The 18,857-nt window shown below is 42.4% G+C and overlaps 1 protein-coding gene and 1 long non-coding RNA gene across 11 annotated transcripts in view; one reads left to right on the top strand and one right to left on the bottom strand.

Annotated features, from left to right (window-relative positions):
• Positions 1-18,857, bottom strand: part of LOC106610060 (teneurin-3) — a 447,182-nt gene that overhangs the window by 375,881 nt on the left and 52,444 nt on the right. The window lies entirely within an intron of this gene.
• On the top strand, positions 4,441-8,399 carry LOC145881527 (uncharacterized). The gene is made up of 2 exons (XR_014393074.1): positions 4,441-5,084; positions 6,129-8,399. It is a non-coding gene; the product is annotated as an uncharacterized LOC145881527 (long non-coding RNA).

Here is an 18,857-nt window from a genome sequence, read left to right on the forward strand (position 1 = left end):
AGTATGCCTTCAAATATCAGTCATTTAATAACATGAATAATATCTAACAAATCAAACATATTATAATAAATACAATCATATTACATAATATTGAACAATTATTTATATAATAGAACAAATGCTGGTGTTGAACATTTAATAACCTACTTTTCATTTAGCAAAAAAAAAAATGTCAAATTCCACCAGCTAAAGATGTCGCAATAACAGCAAATCTAACTGAAACGGACCTTCAAACACCATTTATCTCAATGTCAGCTTTTTGGCTCTTAGCCCTTGTGGCCGATTGGACACGGTATCTTCTAAAGGTCGTTGGATGGTTGACCCGGTGGCTCCGAGGGATTATGGAGTTATGGTTACGTGGTGTTTTGTCCTCTATTCCCCTACCTGTCTGTGCATCTCAGAGCGGCGGTGTGTGTGTGTGTGTGTGTGTGTGTGTGTGTGTGTGTGTGTGTGTGTGTGTGTGTGTGTGTGTGTGTGTGTGTGTGTGTGTGTGTGTGTATCAGAGCTGTGGCTGCTGTCCACTCCTCAGGCCGGCTTAACATTGCCATTGTGTTGATCCCTGGCTGGGAGATTAATGCTGCCCGGGAAACACTTCAGATTAGGCCAGATGACAAATATACAGTTTTACCTCTTACCTAACCTGTTAGAGCTCTGGGGGGAGATGAGAAGGGACTACACATTCTCTCTCTCACCCTTTCTTTCTCTCCATCTATATACCTACTGTTTTAAGTCCACCATTATTTCTGTCTTTCCCTCGCCTTCATCTCTCCCCTCATTCCTCTGTCTCGCCCTCGTCCCAGAATCACACTTAAATTACAGATGAGGCAATATTAACAACAATATTAAACAGTTGCCCATGTAATATGTGTATTTGTCCACACAGATAAGAGGCTGACTGTTGAAAGCTGGTATATGTGATTGTTAAGGAGAGGAGAGGCAGGTGAAGTTGTTCCACTGCGTCTGAGAGGGACAGGATGGGGCAGAGAGGTAAATCTGACACATCAGAGATGGAGAGAGAGTCTGTGGCCTGCCCAAACACCCTCATATATCTACTCTGTCTCTGACTAATACCACAGTACCACGAGTGTTCCCTCTCTCTTCATCCCCTAGTCCAGGGTTTCCCCAACTCGGTCCTGGGGTCCTCCCCTGGGTGCACGTTTTGGTTTTTGCCCTAGCACTACACAGCTGATTCAAATAATCAAAGCTTGATGATGAGTTGGTTATTTGAATCAGCTGTGTAGTGCTAGGTCAAAAACAAAAAGGTGCACCCAGGGGGGGACATAAGCTCTCTCACTAAAAACTTCCTCATATTTGACTTCACATCCATTTACAACATAAACCTCCCACCTGACCTGTGTTACTCTCCTACAGTAGGTTAACTTCCCTCAACTATACAACATAAACCTCACACCTGGGTTCTACATCCTATCTGTCTAACAACCACAAAATTAACAAATACACAGTACTAAACATTAACTAAAGCTAACAGTACTACACATGAATTAAATCTAACAGTACTACACATTAACTAAAGCTAACAGTATTACACATTAACTAAAGCTAACAGTACTACACATTAACTAAAGCTAACAGTACTACACATTAACTAAAGCTAACAGTACTACACATTAACTAAAGCTAAAGGTACTACACATGAACTAAAGCTAACAGTACTACACATTAACTAAAGCTAACAGTACTACACATTAACTAAAGCTAACAGTACTACACATTAACTAAAGCTAACAGTACTACACATTAACTAAAGCTAACAGTAGTACACATTAACTAAAGCTAACAGTACTACACATTAACTAAAGCTAACAGTACTACACATTAACTAAAGCTAACAGTACTACACATTAACTAAAGCTAACAGTACTACACATTAACTAAAGCTAACAGTAGTACACATTAACTAAAGCTAACAGTACTACACATTAACTAAAGCTAACAGTAGTACACATTAACTAAAGCTAACAGTACTACACATTAACTAAAGCTAACAGTACTACACATTAACTAAAGCTAACAGTACTACACATTAACTAAAGCTAACAGTACTACACATTAACTAAAGCTAACAGTACTACACATTAACTAAAGCTAACAGTACTACACATTAACTAAAGCTAACAGTACTACACATTAACTAAAGCTAACAGTACTACACATTAACTAAAGCTAACAGTATTACACATGTTATGCACTGCAGCTGTCTAGGGCTTCCTCACTCTGTCTCAGTCTAACAGCCCAGAGCTGCATGCGACTGAGGACTACTGAGGACTCTGCTGGTCATCTATCACAACACACAGGGATGTCTGCACGTACCACCACCGTAAGCACAATCCACCGGCAGCCCCAATACATCTGCATATGAGATGCAACAAATGCTGGGGCTGGTAGAAAATAATTGTGTGTGTGTGTGTGTGTGTGTGTGTGTGTGTGTGTGTGTGTGTGTGTGTGTGTGTGTGTGTGTGTGTGTGTGTGTGTGTGTGTCCACATGGTGAAGGCAGCTCAGGATTTGGTTTGAATGATTCATCCTGCTGTTCTACACTCATCCAGGAAGAGCTGACTGTGGTAGAAAAGCAGGAATCATCTCTCCGTACCACCGTATGCTAGCCCTAGAACGTTGCATAAACTGATTTAGCTACCTGGGCCTAGCAGCAGAGCGAGGACACCAGACAATAAAGGAAAGGCACGGAGTGGAAGCTCCACATTTAACATTTAAACAGTCATTACCGACGGCCACACCATTCATTCCCAACATTGTTTTTGCTTGCGTAAGGGAGAAATGCAATGCAATTTCAGGCCTGGTCTGAGGCTGGCCTGATCAGGGCCTAAACAGTACATGGAGAGAAAGAAAGAAAGAAAGAAAGAAAGAAAGAGAGAGAGAGAGAGAGAGAGAGAGAGAGAGAGAGGAGAGAGAGAGAGAGAGAGAGAGAGAGAGAGAGAGAGAGGAGAGAGAGAGAGAGAGAGAGAGAGAGAGAGAGACAGACACAGAGACAAAGGGTCCATCCTTATACTGATTAAATAAAAGTTAGATAAAATACACTGGGCAGTGAAATCTCTGTTAATTAACACATGGAGGCTGGAGGATGGGGATAATGGGCCGCTATTGTGAGAAAGAAATGCAATAATGAAGTGTGGATGGTCCGACCAGTCTAATTACAAGGGATACATAACTCAGGGAGGGAACAAAGTCTTGTTGGTCTGGATGGCTGTACTCATAGAAATAAATTTACCGCTGGTCCCCCCCAGCAAAGACCACATTAACTTGAATGGGTATTTCAGTTATAGTAACTCCATTTATCTGGCTGAGTTGGTCGGCCAGGGCTTTTATAGGTGGTGGGGTAGAATTAGAGACACTGTTGCTGATAACAAGGTCAAATACGAACTTGGTAAATTACAAGCACGGGGATGGGGAGGAGAGAGAGATGGGAGAGAGGGAGGAGAGGTGACAGAGGACCGATTGACTAGAGACAGGAAGACCTTTGCTAGACAGACACCCACTCCTATGATAAGGCCTACACACTTGCAATTTCCTTTAATCAAATCCACTCCAACCCAGAGACAAAGAGTGAGAGACAGAGAAACAGAGAAAGACACAGAGAGAGAGAAAGAGAGAGAGAGAGAGAGAGAGAGAGAGAGAGAGAGAGACAGAGACAGAGAGAGAGAGAGAGAGAGAGACAGAGACAGAGACAGAGAGAGAGAGAGAGACAGAGACAGAGACAGAGAGAGAGAGAGAGAGAGAGAGAGAGACAGAGACAGAGAGAGAGAGAGAGACAGAGACAGAGACAGAGACAGAGAGAGAGAGAGAGAGAGAGAGAGACAGAGACAGAGAGAGAGAGAGAGAGAGAGAGGGCATGGATAATGGAAGGATGAAACACATTGCCTGGTTTATAAGTCCTAAAAAGAGAAAGTGGCTGAGTAAAACGAATCATAATGTACTGTAAAGGAGCAGGTCCTTGGCTATATCAACACAGCTTCCTTTTCTCCAGAGGGTTACTGAATCTACAACAGGGCTTATCAACCTACAGTATTACTCATCACACCAGCTACACAAACACAGATAACATGAATATTATTTCAAACGCGTCGTCATGGTTACACACAGTTGTCCCTATCGCCTTAACACTAGAACCGCTAAAGCAGTCATTTTGACTGCTCGTTCATTTAAAAAAATTAATATTAATTTTAAGTCATGCCCCCCTCCGTCCTTGGCTTGTCCTAAATAACTCTAACACACTGCCATTGTTAGAATCTTAATATCACGAACAGAACTGGTTACAACCAGTTTTAGGAGGGCATATGATTTTTTTGGTTTCATGGCTTTCTCACCGTTGCCCATGCTCCGATCTTCTGCCCAGCTGATAATCACTCCAATAATTGCCTCAAAAATGAACCTAAACTATACCGGAACTCATTTCAACGTATAACAGATGAAATACATTAAGTAAAGTATGATGGGGAGAAAGGGGGAGAATGGGTGAGTTGATGCATAATGATGTCATCACCAATTGTGAATGAAGAACAGGGCGGACCATTCTATTGTATTAATCCAGTCTAATTATAGGCCTAATCTCAAAATGGTATGTACCCTATATCAGTTCACCCAATCAAAGCAGTCTTATCGGTCTACTCTGGCCTTCTTGGAGTAGGCTATACAGTGAGAGCGTGCATTTTTGTACATGCTGAACAGCTTTCCATATCCGGGCAAAGACCCACATCGGGCAGCCGTTGAGCGAGTGTCTGAGAATGTGGTGATGAGGCATGTGGAACCTTACATCAGAAGGGGACAAATGTCACTTCACTGTCATTGGCGGACAAGTTGCTTGCAAAGAAAACAACTCCGGTCGACACGGTGAACAAAGGGAGACGGGAGCTCCCTCTGCGCAAAATAAGGCACTTTCACAGCCGTTGTAACACAGCTGTGCTGAAGAATGACAAGACAACTCACATTTACCAATACAAGGCAATAAATAACGTTTCTGTCATGAGCACCACGCATCCGACGGTTGACATCGACCGGGACACCAGAAAAGAGAAAACCGGAGCCTGTTACGCAGTACAACCAAACAAAGGTATGTCAAAGTGTGTCAAGCAAGTGAAAGTTACAAAACTGTGGGTCGACTGTAATGTAAGCATGAGCTGACAATAACTGACTATTTTTGACTGCTGTCATACTGACACTTATATGAATTATCATACCATTATTGCTTTTGTGCAGATTTATTTTTGTGTTCATCAAGCTTATAATGATGTTTTCATAATTTGACCACGCGTCTTGACCGTGCATCTTGGTGGTTGGGGTATTTATTTGTATTTTGTCGTTATAAAAAGAAGCTTACCGTGCTCCAACACATATGCTTTCTGTTTCATAGTTGTAACAAAGACACTCCACGATTTTTTGCGCGTGTTATGTTTTTTGGTTTTTACAGCAGAGATGGGCAACTCTGAGCTCATCATGAGGGTCTGCACATCCACAAAAGAATATATCGTTTTATAATGTTACCCAAGACCTTCATAAACACATCCAAGTTATTACTTGAGATAGCATATATGAATTGTATTAATTACTGTTCGAATGTTGCAGTCAGAATGTTTGAAGGGGCTTTCCTCGGGGCCCAGCGGGTCTAGTGTTAAGGAATAATTACATTTGAAATTCACATCATGGACATCCACTACATTTCACTATGTGACATTTCAAAAATCTACTATACTTTAAATGCCCGGATGTCATACTCAGTTCGTCTTTTTTTTATGTAGTAGAATTCGCTGCACACAATTGAGGAAGAGAATAGTCTTTTCACAAACACGTGTTCGACAACAGCTGGAAATCAGAACAGGACGTGCTCTCCAAAAATGAACGAATGGCGCGCAACAAGTGCGATTGCGCATTCCATGACGCCTTCTCTGTATGGATGAGTAGTATGTTAATATTTGTTGCATACTGCATACTTTGTACTAAACAGTACGTTCTAAATAGTATGTAGTACGATTAGTACACAGTATGCAGTTTAAGTAAGTAGTAGGCAAGCCAGATTTGAACATGGCCATTGTATTTCTGTGTTACTCTTGGTCCTTTATACGTCCATGTGTTCTCTGTATGTATGTGTGTATTTCAGAGGAGTTGGAATAAAGCAGAAGACAAGTTTCCTTTGGAAGTCCATGTGGAATAAAGTACTGTTCTTCCATTGGTCATGCTATATTAATGTGGTTTGGCACCGTGAGTAATCAGCTCATTACAAGAGAGCGGTGAAGCTGCTTATGGTAAAGCAGCGCGTTCATTAATTACACACCGCATGCAGACGCACGTAAAGACACAAGGTCACTACAACTGTCTTGTGACCTTTTGTACTTCATGTGAAAAATCACATTCTTTCTATAGGAAAACACAGCGTTTTTTTTCTGGAAACGATTGACGAGGTGAGTTACTAATGGACCAAAGGGCACCTGTAAATGAACTGTTGGGTATTATACAACAATAATGGATATCGTCACCTACACATGGACTGGAGATGATTAGCTGTCTACCAATGTCTGCTACAATGGATTAAACTTCCCTTTGATATATGTATTTTAATTGTACTGTACATGGTCCCGGCCATACATTTAATGTATAACCAGATGAATAGAAAAATAACCAATATGTATTTTTTAGAGGGAAGGAGAGAGGAGCTATATTTGACCAGATTGTATATTGTACTATACAACAATGTATATTTTTTAGAGGGGAAAGAGAGAGGGACTCATATAGCAGCCATGTCTCACTACTCCCCTTACGATGCCTTTAAGCTTCCTCTTCTCCTCAGACAGTAAACAGCTGATGCCTCAGACCGATACACAAACAAACTACAGACCAAGCTACAGGGAGCCATAATGACTCCTAATGCAAAGTGACAGACTGCACATACTGAAGAGGCTTGCTGCGCTGTGCGGTGGTTATTTAAAGGCTACTCTTCCCAAACGACGCCCAGGACACAGATTAAATGAGGAGGGAGGGATGGAGGAGTGGAGAGATGAAGGGATGGACGGGTGGAGGGCCGTTGTGTGGCGTCAGGGACTCACCAGTCAAAGGGAAAGTGGCCATCAGAACAGGGTTCAAATACTATTTGAGATCTTTCAAATACTTTGAGCCTTTAGTCTGGACTTTAGTCTGGACTTTAGCCTGTCTGGACTTTAGCCTGGACTTTAGCCTGCCTAGACTTTAGTCTGGACTTTAGCCTGTCTGGACTTTAGTCTGGACTTTAGTCTGGACTTTATCCTGTCTGGACTTTAGTCTGGACTTTAGTCTGGACCTTAGCCTGGACTTTAGCCTGGACTTTAGCCTGCCTGGACTTTAGTCTGGACTTTAGCCTGTCTGGACTTTAGTCTGGACTTTATCCTGTCTGGACTTTAGTCTGGACTTTAGCCTGTCTGGAGTGCTAGTTGGGCGTGTTTGAACCCTGGTCTGGAAATGATAGGGGGGGTGGGGCTGGGGGCCGGTGTGGGACTTCAGGGAGTGTAGCAGGCCTATGTGGTCTCTGGTTTAACGAGGTTAAGGTAATGGAGTTTTAAAGGGGAACACCTTGAGAGGGATTTGGAGTGTCTTTGTACCACAGGGACTAAGGGCTATAGGGCCTGTACTGATGGTCTCTGTGAGACTGTTCATGTTTACTAAAGGGAGGCCCTCTGGTCTGTAATGACCAAATACACAGAGTTGAAGACGTGGCCCTAATGCACCCAAGCTGCTGCAGAGAGAGGGGGGGTGCAAGAGAGAGAAAGAGGGACGAGAAAAGAGAGGGAGACAAAGAGAGAGGAGATCAAAAATAAAGAAAGAGGGAGACCTATTGCACTGGGACAAATACTCAGACATAAGAGAATCTTTCTTTCCCCCAAATTATCCTTCATTACAAATAATTTTAAACTATAAAAAAATGACAAAAATATCTAATGAAAAAACAAAATGTGCACAAAATGTGCAGTTTTGGCACGTAAATATGTGGCCTCCTGCCACAAGCTGAGGGAAAGCCAGAGAAAAGTACCAATGTAACAATAGTATTTGCTATTTAGTTTGGTTTTGGCTTTCATACCATTATTATTCTCATGACTAATTGTCACGCCCTGACCAGGTGAACTCTTCTATTTTGGTCAGGGTGTGGCATTTCTATAGTTTATTTTCTATGTTTTTGGTATAGCCTTGCTTTGGGGCGTATTTCTATGTTGGGTTCTGTCGATTCCCAATCAGAGACAGCTGTCACTAGTTGCCTCTGATTGGGGAATCATATTTAAGTTCCTTTTCCCCCCACAATGTTTGTGGGTTGTTGTCTCTTTTTGCTGGAGCAGTAGCGATACGTTTATTCTCTGTTTTGACCGTGTTATTTCAGTCTGTAATAAATAACATGAGTTCGCTCCCAGCTGCGCCTTGGTCCACTTCTTCCTTCCTGCACGACGATCGTTACACTAATGTTGTTGTAGTTCTGTTAATGTTAATATCATTACCACTACTACTAAGCCTCTTAGTAGCATTATTAGTAGTAGTATTCATATTATTAGTATTATTAGTATACTTATTATTATTAGTAGTAGTATTATTTGTATTATTAATATACTTATTATTATTATTAGTAGTAGTAGTATTATTCTTAATATTAGTATTAGTACATTTATTAGTAGTATTATTATTGGTATTATTCATATTATTAGTATACCTCTTCTTATTCATATTATTAATACTAGTATTATTAGTATACTTATTATTATGCGTAGTATTATTAGTATTAAAATATTAGTAGTATACATAGTAGTGGTATTATTTGTATATTTGTATACTTATTATTATTATTATTAGTGGTATTATTAGTATACTTATTAGTATTATTCATAGTATTAGTATATGTATTATTATTAATAATATTAATTATTCATATTATTAATATTATTAGTATACTTCTTCTTATTCATATTATTAGTATTATTAGTATACGTATTATTATGATTTGTAGTATTATTAGCATTAAAATATTTGTAGTATACATAGTAGTAGTAGTATTATTAGTATATTTGTATACTTATTATTATTATTAGTAGTAGTATTATTAGTACACTTATTATTATTAGTATTATTAGTATACTTATTATTATTATTACTTTATTACTGTTAGTCAGACCAATGTAGTTATATGTGTACTTCGACATTGTAAATAATATTACTTGCCATGTCAATAAACTCTATTGAATTGAACTGAGAGAGTGAGGGAACGCTTTTACTTTCTCAAAGGGCTTGGTGAAGATCAACTTTCACATGGGAAAGGGGAACCGGTAATGCAACAAGAGCACACACACACAAGTGCGTCCCAAATGGCACCCTATTCCCTATATGGTCCAACACCTTTGAGGGCTCTGGTCCAAAGCAGTGCACTATGTAAGGAATAGGGTGCCATTTGGGACGGCGATACAGAGTCCTGTTCTGTTTGGAATGAATCAATCAGGTTTTTGAAAAGAGGAGTGAGAAGAAGGTTCACAAGGTCAAAAAACAACTCCTTTCACTTTCCACCCAAATCAAAACTCAAAAGTGAAGCAGGCAAAGAGCTTTCTGAAAGCAGCGAGTCAGTGGAACACCGTGGCTTTTCAAACACTGTGTCTGTGTCCCAAATGGTTCCCTACTCCCTACTTTTGACCAGGACTAATACGGGGTTTGGTCACAAGTAATTCACCATAGGGAATAGGGTGCCATTTGGGACACACCCAGTGCTTTATTCTATTCTTCCAAGAGGGAGACCGGCCTAGACCTTTCCTCTGTAACACTCTGTAATGGGGACGGGGTGACTTGTCAAGCTTGGCCCTTGGACAAAGAAAGCCTCTTTTGGCATCAAATGAAGAAAACCCACCAACTCTCCCCCTGTCTGAGTGACCAGGCCTACATCATGACCTGCATCGCAGTCTCTCTAGCAGTGAGTGTAGAAAGAAGAAAATCCCTCACGCTGCCATTATCACTCATTTATCCAAAGCTTCGTCAAAGCGGTCTGTAGCTGGAGAATGATATAATGTCAACCCGAACAAAGATGGCTGCCACCGCCACAGACTGGAAATAGGGAGGAGAAATTCTCTGTAACACTTTACCAAAAGCCTTACAGTGAGGGAAAAAAAGTATTTGATCCTCTGCTGATTTTGTACGTTTGCCCACTGACAAAGAAATGATCAGTCTATAGTTTTAATGGTAGGTTTATTTGAACAGTTAGAGACCAAATAACTACAAAGAAATACAGAAAAATGCCCTTTACAAAAATGTTATAAATTGATTAGCATTTTAATGAGGGAAATAAGTATTTGACCCCCTCTCAATCAGAAAGATTTCTGGCTCCCAGGTGTCTTTTATACAGGTAACAAGCTGAGATTAGGAGCACACTCTTAAAGGGAGTGCTCCTAACCGCAGCTTGTTACCTGTATAAAAGACAACTGTCCACAGAAGCAATCAATCAGATTCCAAACTCTCCTCCATGGCCAAGACCAAAGAGCTCTCCAAGGATATCAGGGACAAGATTGTAGACCTACACAAGGCTGGAATGGGCTACAAGACCATCGCCAAGCAGCTTGGTGAGAAGGTGACAACAGTTGGTGCGATTATTCGCAAATGGAAGAAACACAAAAGAACTGTCAATCTCCCTCGGCCTGGGGCTCCATGCAAGATCTCACCTCGTGGAGTTGCAATGATCATGAGAACGGTGAGGAATCAGCCCAGAACTACACGGGAGGATCTTGTTAATGATCTCAAGGCAGCTGGGACCATAGTCACCAAGAAAACAATTGGTAACACACTATGCCGTGAAGGACTGAAATCCTGCAGCCCCCGCAAGGTCCCCCTGCTCAAGAAAGCACATATACATGCCCGTCTGAAGTTTGCCAATGAACATCTGAATGATTCAGAGGACAATTGGGTGAAAGTGTTGTGGTCAGATGAGACCAAAATGGAGCTCTTTGGCATCAACTCAACTCGCCGTGTTTGGAGGAGGAGGAATGCTGCCTACGACTCCAAGAACACCATCCCACCATCAAACATGGAGGTGAAAACATTATGCTTTGGGGGTGTTTTTCTGCTAAGGGGACAGGACAACTTCACCGCATCAAAGGGACGATGGACGGGGCCATGTACCGTGAAATCTTGGGTGAGAACCTTCTTCCCTCAGCCAGGGTATTGAAAATGGGTCGTGGATGGGTATTCCAGCATGACAATGACCCAAAACACACGGCCAAGGCAACAAAGGAGTGGCTCAAGAAGAAGCACATTAAGGTCCTGGAGTGGCCTAGCCAGTCTCCAGTCCTTAATCCCATAGAAAATCTGTGGAGGGAGCTGAAGGTTCGAGTTGCCAAACGTCAGCCTCGAAACTTGAATGACTTGGAGAAGATCTGCAAAGAGGAGTGGGACAAAATCCCTCCTGAGATGTGTGCAAACCTGGTGGCCAACTACAACAAACATCTGACCTCTGTGATTGCCAACAAGGGTTTTGCCACCAAGTACTAAGTAAAGTTTTGCAGAGGGGTCAAATACTTATTTCCCTCATTAAAATGCAAATCAATTTATAACATTTTTGACATGCGTTTTTCTGGATTTTTTTGTTGTTATTCTGTCTCTCACTGTTCAATTAAACCTACCATTAAAATTATAGACTGATCATTTCTTTGTCAGTGGGCAAACGTACAAAATCAGCAGGGGATCAAATACTTTTTTCCCTCACTGTAGGTATAATGCTTTATTACTTGTTATAAGTATGCATGAGCCCTATAAACGAGTCTTAAAATGCATTATAACAGCATTATAATTCATTACACTATAACAGCATTATAATGTATTACACCTTCAGGCTTCAAGGCGCAAAAGTGTTACCAAATTCTCATGATCCCTGAACACATTCTATAGACGTCCCCACCCTACGACAAGGCTCCTTGACAAAAACAGCTTCTCTACCAGGGAGGAAATATTACCGCTCAAAGTTCTCCTTTCCTTCCCGAATCCTGCCACTTGTTAAAATGGCAATTGAAAGTTACTGTGCAATCACTTGTCTTCTTCACACGTGTCTTCCACCCAAATTGCAGAGCAACATTTTTTCTCTCCTCTTTCAAGCACATTAGGCGTGCAGCCTAATCAAGGCAAATTGGGCTTAATTGCCTCCTCCCAAAGAGAAGTAACAAGGGAAGAGGAATTGAATAGAATCTGGTGCACTTGTGTCGGAGTTGGTGTGTTTTTCTTTCTCGTCTAGCTTCCCTGATTACTCAGAGAGAAAGGGAGAGAGAAAGAGACAGACAGAGAGAGAGGCCACATGAGGAGAGTGAGTCTACAACAATATATACTTTCTGTGCGATTACATTCAAACTTTGTGCGATTACATTCAGCAAATACATTTCACTTTCACATGCACTTTTCAAAACAGACTATGACTAAAGCCTTTGGGGTCAATAACAAAAATACATCTCCAAAAAGAGAGACAAATTGACTAGACTCAAGGGGCTAAGCTGCAAAACAACTAAAGAGAAAAACACAAACTCATTTGGTTGACATTGATTTCACACACAGCCTCTGCTGTGTCTCTGCCTGGGTCCTAGTGGACATTTTTAGCAGTTTAATATTGGCAGTGGGAAGTGCCATGGAACAGAAAAACACTATCCATTATTCCCCACCAATGATTTCTAAATCTGTGGGGAACAACTGATCAAGCTGGGTGATCAATGTGTATCTATGTATGTCTTGAAGGTAGGCTCAACACACACACACACACACACACACACACACACACACACACACACACACACACACACACACACACACACACACACACACACACACACACACACACACACACACACACACACACACACACACACACACACACACACACACACACAAACATTTGCACATGCAGACACACACACACTAGGCTTGGGCGGTATCTAGATTTTCATATTGTCCTACCGTCCTTCTCTCATACTGGGATTTACAGTATTTCCGGCATAGCACACAAGGGGGCGCTAAAACGCAAGAAAAGTCCATTGGGCCTCCATTACCAGAACGCTAACCAATTTAGCGCAAACTAATATCGAAATCACATAGACGCTGTTATCTAAATGCTAACAAACAAAAAAATAACAGGTAAATACAGCTCACAAAGTTATAAAAGCACAGCTAGTAGCTACTGAATGTCATTTTCGGTGAGTGGGTACATTTACAAGCGAAAGTGAACGAGATACATTGTGCAAATGAACAAAGTTGTGATGCATGCTATTCTGAAGGAAGAGCAGCCAGAGTATATGGAGCAGAGGGGAGAAGAATGGAAGAGAAAGAAAAAACTAGTAGGAAGCACAGGGAAAAAATGGCAGCTGTACAGCTCTTTCACTTCTGGCAGAAAGCTATAATAAGGTATCTGATGGCAAACATTTAGTAGTGAATTGCATACAAGTGTAACTTCATCACCTCATGTGCGCTACACAACAGAGACTCTCCAATAGATATAGAACGCTACGGACTCACCAGCTCTCCCATTGTGCTATTTACAAACAAACTCGTGGCTGGCTCGAATGTTCTGGGGTACAATGGTAAGCTTCATAATGTAAAATAATGTGACCGGTGAAATGAGGAATGCAATCTGCTTTATCCCATAAGGTATTGACAAGTTGACTGCAGGTAACAACTTAAAAAGTAGCTACAAATAATCAAATGTATTAAACAACTTCAATGAAATAGTTTTGACGGTATTGAAAAACCATCTTGTGGTTATTTCCAAATACCCCGGTATACGGTATATACGGTATACCGCCCAAGCCTAACACACACCCACACAAATCGTACTTATCTCCCCCTCTCTATCCCACACTATCTCTGATATCTATCTGCTACAGTATCTTTGCAGTATCTCTGCAGCATCTCTGCAGTATCTCTGATATCTGCTGCAGTGTCTCTGCAGTATCTCTGATATCTGCTGCAGTATCTCTTCAGTATCTCCGTGTAGAAACTCTGCAGCTCTTCTGGCAAGCCAGACCAGGTCAGCCTTCCCTCGTCATCCACACCGGTCCAGAGCCAGAAGAAACATCACAAGGTCTCAGAGGACACAGCCCTCCTTCTGTTCAACACAAACCCAGATTATCGGTTGCTGTTCAATTTTCCCTCAGTGTGGAGTCTGGTGCCAAACCCCTGAGCTACAGATTGATGGTCACGCCAGTCAAACAGAGCCGCAGGCTCCTCTGTTCCCCAGAATGGGTGAGATACTGAATGGGCCGGATGGAAACCACACGGAGGGAGGCCATTTTGGATCCAGCATGGAGGACACTATGGTGTCATTTGGATAGCGGGGTCATAATGAGAGAAACAGGAAACTATGTTGGTGACCTTGATAAAGCATTGACGTTACAGTGAATGATCTTTGCTTCATGGTTGAGTGAAGTACAGGCCTCTACAGTACAACTATTTTACTACATATGCCCCTAAATATTTAGCTGTGCGACCTGGAATTTGAATTTAGGAAATCACCCAGATGATAATTGTTGCAATGATTCCTTCACTGTACCGCAGCCCCTGAGTACCATGGAGAATACACTGAAATTATTCCTTCACTGTACCGCAGCCCCTGAGTACCATGGAGAATACACTGAAATTATTCCTTCACTGTACCGCAGCCCCTGAGTACCATGGAGAATACACTGAAATGATTCCTTCACTGTACCGCAGCCCCTGAGTACCATGGAGAATACACTGAAATGATTCCTTCACTGTACCGCAGCCCCTGAGTACCATGGAGAATACACTGAAATGATTCCTTCACTGTACCGCAGCCCCTGAGTACCATGGAGAATACACTGAAATGATTCCTTCACTGTACCGCAGCCCCTGAGTACCATGGAGAATACACTGAAATTATTACTTCACTGTACCGCAGCCCCTGAGTACCATGGAGAATACAATGAAATGATTACTTCACTGTACCGCAGCCCCTGAGTACCATGGAGAATACACTGAAATGATTCCTTCACTGTACCGCAGCCCCTGAGTACCATGGAGAATACACTGAAATGATTACTTCACTGTACCGCAGCCCTGAGTACCATGGAGAATACAATGAAATGATTCCTTCACTGTACTGCAGCCCCTGAGTACCATGGAGAATACAATGAAATGATTACTTCACTGTACCGCAGCCCCTGAGTACCATGGAGAATACACTGAAATGATTACTTCACTGTACCGCAGCCCCTGAGTACCATGGAGAATACACTGAAATGATTCCTTCACTGTACCGCAGCCCCTGAGTACCATGGAGAATACACTGAAATGATTACTTCACTGTACCGCAGCCCCTGAGTACCATGGAGAATACAATGAAATGATTCCTTCACTGTACTGCAGCCCCTGAGTACCATGGAGAATACAATGAAAGCAGATTCATGACCGTCACGCTTGCAACATTACTACAAAGAAAACGGTTTGTTACCTCAAATATGTTTGTCTGCTACAACATTTTTCAACTAAGGCACACAGAGTAGAGAGCCTAAAGTACTGGAGAGTATCCAGGTAGGGCCTACAAAAGCCAAACCGCCAAGAAACGCATATATTCCTAACTAAAGATGATTCAATGGAAAACAACAATGGCTTTAACATTTTTTAGGAAGAATATGTTTTCAACAAGTCTGAATCAAATCAGAAAGCATGACAATGATTGACTCAGTTCCAAAAAGTGTAAAAAGATGCAGCTCTCGTTCAATTAAAACAATTCCCAAACAGTCTGACAAGAACAAGAAGCCTCTCAGAGTTGAGAACCTCACCACTACTGGGTCCCGTCATAGAAAACCGTGGGGGCCGTCGTCATTGTATTAATTAGTGTGCACACAGCTACCACAATAACACTACATGTGTGGTATCTCTGGTTAGCATCAGTCCCACGGTCTGTCTCTGGAGTCTGTGTTGATGGATTGGATTAACAAGGTTTGGACACGGTCTAAGCTCTACCCATGTTCCCCTCTTCACTCGCTGAAAGACTTCCAGATGATACTATACCAATTTTCTCACTAGAGAAACGCACACACACACACACACACACACACACACACACACACACACACACACACACACACACACACACACACACACACACACACACACACACACACACACACACACACACACACACACACACATACATACACACACACTTCTCCCATGTTTCAAGTTCGAGAATAGTATAACAAATTCCTGCATTCGGGAAGGTCAATAAATCAATGAGGACAGTGTTTTCTTTGGGCTAAAGGTTTGAGCGGCGGCTGTGGGCTGACGTACGTGTGTGCTTGTGTGTGTGGGACGTTTCCTCTCCCACGCTAAAGTGTCCCTGTTAGCGGGAGCACTGTAGCTGTAATTGACAATGGATGGAAACAGGAAATAATTTGATCCCTGTATGCAACCGGAGACAAGGAGGAGAGAGGGAGGCAGAGAGGGGGAGGACAGGGAGGAGAGAGGAGAAAGACAGAGATGAGAGATTGGGGAGAGAGAGGGGAGAGGAGGGTGGGCCGGGAAGTGAGGGAAGCGCAGGGAGAGAGGGGAGAGAAGGAGGACACAGAGAGGGAAGGGGACAACGGAAACGGTTCTAATGGTTAGTGTAGATTCGGTCAGGGGTCAGGGTTCACTCCCTAAAGGGAGGCAGCAGGATTAACCTTGTCCACTGGTCCTGGGCTAATGGACTGTTCAGACTGTGACGTTACATAAACACATGTAGGACAGGTGTGTGTGTGTGTGTGTGTGTGTGTGTGTGTGTGTGTGTGTGTGTGTGTGTGTGTGTCTGATCTCCTCTTCCCACTCAGAGTAGGTTGTCATCACAGCTTCTTGTTCTGAACCTAGAAGCTGCAAAGTAACTGAGGTGTATAACCCCAGAAAATGCTGTTTCACTATCCAGGTTTGAAAAGAAATGACATCCTGATGACACACACTTCCTGTTTCACTTCTATTTTCCCAGTTTCCCTAATTGACCTAACCAAACCCTCCCTCCTTTTCCTAAGACGCAGGGCGTCAAACCAAACCACCACCAACAAGGAACTTGCCTCTGTGAATTCACTGCCTTCACACATATTGTGAAACTCGAAGGTACTTTCTTCTTCTCTGAGGCAACACGGCTTCCTCTCCTCTCCTGTGATCTCACCCGTGTGTGTGTGTTCAGTGTCTAACCCCTAGGAGAGGAGAAGTGAAGAACCAACTAGATTTTCTGCCTCCTTGCCAAGTGTACTCAACCTATACAGCCCTGACCACGGAAAATTACAATTGGCTCAGAACAGGGCAGCACGGCTGGCCCCGTAAATCTCTCATGGCTCAAAGTGGAGGAGAGATTGACTTCATCACTGCTTGTTTTTGTAAGAAGTGTTAACAAGCTGAACGTACCGAGCTGTCTGATTAAACAACTAGCACACAGCTCAGACACCCATGCATACCCCACCAGACATGCCACCAGAGGTCTCTTCACAGTCCCCAAGTCCAGAACAGACTATGGGAGGCACACAGTACTACATAGAGCCATGACTACATGGAACTCTATTCCACATCAGGTAACTGATGCAGCAGTAGAATCAGATTTACAAAACAGATCAAAAACACCTTATGGAACAACGAGGACTGTGAAGAGACACACACAGGCACTGACACACATACACATGATAATACACGCATTCTACACACAGGTACACAGATTTTGTGCTGTAGATATGTGCTAGTAGAGCAGAGGCCTGAGGGAACGCACTTAATGTGTTGTGGAAAGTGTTATGAAATGTAAAGTCATTAAATATTTTAAACCATATATACAGTAACTACCTTAATGTTGCCGGACCCCAGGAAGAGAGTAGCTGCTGGGGATCCTTGATAAATTCACATTTAATCTCTTCACGGCATCGCTCCATCTCACCTCTCCAGCTCTTCTCCATGCAGCTACAGCATCAGCACCATTGGCTGAATAACCTCCCACCACCATCCTCTCAATAGCACTAGGATCTTTCTCACTCACCTCAATCTCACTCACCTCCATCTCACTCACCCACTCAATCCATTTTACCGGTCCTATTCCCTTTCCATCTGTCAGTGTGTCAATGACTTAGCGCGGCTCGTCTTATTCAACCAGCTGACAGTGAACTGAGACCACTTCCACACTATTCTCTCCTGTTTCTGCCAAACACACTGTTTTCACCTCAGTGTGAAGGGTTATGATTATTGACCGTGGATGTGGGCCACCTTATAACTTACTGTATCCAACAGCAGTAACTTTACAGGGGTTTTATCATGTGTCGGAAACGACGTCGCCTAAGTCGTTCAAGAACACGGCCGGTAGAGCTCCTACTATGATGAACATGGTCAATCGTGGTCGGGTCTGTGGTGGCCAGTGGTCGTTTGTTACAGTGAGGGAACAAATATATTTGATCCCCTGCTGATTTTCTACATTTGCCCACTGACAAAGAAATGATCAGTCTATAATTTTAATGGTAGGTTTATTTGAACAGTGAGAGACAGAATAACAACAAAAAAATACAGAAAAACGCATGTCAAAAATTGTATAAAATGATTTGCATTTTAATGAGGGAAATAAGTATTTGACCCCCTCTCAATCAGAAAGCTTTCTGGCTCCCAGGTGTCTTTTATACAGGTAACGAGGTGAGATTAGGAGCACACTCTTATATATATAGTCAGTGTAATAGTCAGGGTGGCCATTTTGATGAATTGTTCAGCAGTCTTATGACTTGGGGGTAGAAGCTGTTAAGGAGCCTTTTGGTCCTAGACTTGGCGCTCCGGTACCGCTTGCCGTGCGGTAGCAGAGACAACAGTTTCTGTCTTGGGTGACTGGAGTCTTTGACAATTTGTAGGG

This window comes from Salmo salar, chromosome 08 (genome assembly GCF_965601325.2).
Source record: "Salmo salar chromosome 08, fSalSal1, whole genome shotgun sequence".
Lineage (NCBI taxonomy): Eukaryota > Metazoa > Chordata > Actinopteri > Salmoniformes > Salmonidae > Salmo > Salmo salar.